Genomic DNA, 2940 nt, shown 5'->3' on the forward strand with positions numbered 1-2940 from the left:
TTTTTTTTTTTTTTTGAGACAGGGTTTCTGTGTAGCCCTGGCTGTCCTGGAACTCACTCTGTAGACCAGGCTGGCCTTGAACTCAGAAATCCGCCTGTCTCTGCCTGCCAAGTGCTGGGATTAAAGGTGTGTGCCACCACTGCCCAGCAGGCTTAGACGTTTGAAGCCCATATAGATGAATGCCTGCCTCAATATTATTTCTGACATTTTTAGCCTATGAGCACTGACTATATAATCAATAAGTTTATTGTTGTAGAATATTAATGTAACAATCTCTATAAATGAGCCTGTTGTGCTACAAAGAGAGATCCAGACCAGATGGAGCTGCATAGTAAGATCCTGTCTCAAAACCAAACAAACCCCCATTTATATGTGCATATTATAGGCAACATCCAATTAATTTGAAGACAATCTAGCAAAAATAAAAAATAGGGAATCTCTTCATACTCCTTGACTTAATACTCACTAACCACTGTTACATTGTAACGCCGCACAAAGTAGCCTGTTGAGGACTAACTATATCGAGTGTTTTAGTTACCTGAGTCCATTTGGATCATGAGTCTTCCACAAAAGGTTCCGTGTGGAAATCTTTCACACTTTACAAGGATGAATAAAAAGCACAATGGCAATTGTGCTCCCTTGAAATGTCACGAAGAGAAAAACTTCAAGTCTTAAAAAAACAAAACAAAACTCAGGCCACAGTGAGATGGCACAGTGGGCAAAGGCACACACTGCCAAGCCTGAGAACCTGAGTTCAACCCCTGAGATCCACATGTCAGAAGACGAGAACTGACTCCTGCAAGTTGCCCTCCACATGTGCACCACGGTACCTTGCCTACCAGTAATTAAACGTTTAAAGAAAACAAACAAACAAACTCATCATAGAGCTCAACCCAGAGACGTGAGCAGCCAGCACTAAAACTATGCTCACCATGTGGCAGGGACTGTCTCCCTGCTCCGGATAGGTCAACACACCTTGTTCTTCCAGCAATTCTTCCATAATGGCTCCTTCCTCAGATGAAGAGGCACAGGTAGATTATTTATTCAAGGTCATTAGGAACAGGATTTGAACCCATGATCCTCACTGTGGCATCTTGAGTGAGACATGAAGGCATAAAATTTTTACAACCTACTTTTAATAAGGGTTCAACTTCTCCTCTAGTCCACCACCCAGCAGAAGTAGTGGAAGAGAAAAGTTATTAGGATGTGGGGGAAGTGGACCTGTTCAGTGGGGGCAAGCCCGCTCTTTCTTAGCAGGTCAGTCCCATAGCAAACACCAAATATGACTCAGTAGCTGCAGCCCAGTCCTAGGCAGGCGAGACATGCATGACACACAAACCAGCAGCTACAGTTCAATCCTGAAGAAACTGGCAGGCTCACCAATTAGCCTGAGGTAAGGCCTTGAAGCGAGCTACAGCACAAGAGCCTCACGAGCAGTTCTTGGGCAAGTTTCTGTCAATGGGAGCATTACCACAATTTGAGCTCAACAAAGCTATGTAAGGCGAACCAATACATGTATATGCATGTGTGTGTGTTTGTGTGTGTGTGTTATTGAACAATAGTGAGACGGAGGAAACCAAACAATGTTAAGTGCTCGTCTTTCACGCTCTGTGGGGTCATATTTATACTCCTCCATCAGGGGTCCATTCATGTGTTTGGCATATTAAAACATCCCCTCACCTGTGTCTGCTTCAGAAAAACATTCTTTCACGTGTCTGCTTTAGTAAGACATCTTTTCACCTGTGTGACCCAGCAAACCATCATTTGATGTAACTAACTTTCCAAAGAAACTAGAAGTTTCCACCTCAGAGACATATCTGGCAAATGCTTAGATAGAGTTCGGACCTGTGGTAAGTATCTCTCAAAGGTTATTTTATGTTTTCTGGGGTCTAGTCCAGCAAATGGATGGAACTAGAAAAGATTATATTGGATGAGGTAACTCTGACCCAGGAAGACAAATATCACATGTTATCTCTCATCGGAGGCTCCTAGCTCCAAATCTGTAGATGGGAGTACATATCTCAAAGTAGCTGCAAAAACTAGCAAAGTCAAAAGGGACCATTGCCAGAGTAGGGGAATTGGGGCACAGCAGAGAGGGGAATAGCAGCTACAAATGATCTGACTGGGGAAATGGGAGAGCGAGGGTGCTCGTTAAGGAGGGAAGGGCGCTTGCCTAATTCTATTTAGATCACTTAGAGTCTTCTGTAAATGGTAGGATGCTTCCATAAAAGGTAAAGGCAGAAGAAGGAGGTAAAGTAACAGTAAGGATGCCTGAAAGAGTCAAAAGGAATCACATTATTAACTATCTTTTAAAAAGAGTCCACTCTACTCGGTGGGTGAAGGAGACACGCTAGAGGAAAGATGGAAGACTTCCAGGCCTCCGAGGAGACTGCGTTTGTGGTTGATGAAGTGAGCAACATCGTAAAGGAGGCTATAGAAAGCACCATCAGTGGTAATGCCTACCAGCACAGCAAAGTCAACCAGTGGACCACTAATGTTGTAGAACAGACTTTGAGCCAACTCACCAAACTGGGGAAACATTTAAATACATTGTGACCTGTGTGATCATGCAGAAGAACGGTGCTGGGTTACACACCGCAAGTTCTTGCTTCTGGGACAGCTCCACGGACGGGAGTTGCACAGTCCGATTGGAGAACAAGATCATGTACTGCATCGTCAGCGCCTTTGGACTGTCCAGCTGACCTCCAGCCTCCCGCTCCAGCTTCACCACCAGCTATGTTGGGTGAACACCTTCCTCCTCCTTAAGTTGTTCTGTGGCACTCTCAAAATGTAGAGAAATGAACCAAATGACTCTCCAGTCACAGGAGCCACGCAATGCCAGGCAGATGAGCAGCTACCTGTCATCCGAGGTGGGCAGTACCACTTGTCTTAACTGTCTTCTCAAAGGTGCTAAAAACTCACGTCTGCTAGTGGAAATGT

General features: G+C 44.6%; 1 pseudogene; it reads left to right on the forward strand.

The window, feature by feature from the left end:
• The first annotated feature begins 2361 nt into the window (after positions 1–2361).
• LOC114627860 lies at positions 2362–2702 on the forward strand (annotated as a pseudogene).
• The last annotated feature ends 238 nt before the right edge of the window (positions 2703–2940 follow it).

The sequence above is a fragment of the Grammomys surdaster genome, unplaced genomic scaffold (assembly GCF_004785775.1).
Source record: "Grammomys surdaster isolate TR1022 unplaced genomic scaffold, NIH_TR_1.0 259, whole genome shotgun sequence".
Classification (NCBI taxonomy): domain Eukaryota; kingdom Metazoa; phylum Chordata; class Mammalia; order Rodentia; family Muridae; genus Grammomys; species Grammomys surdaster.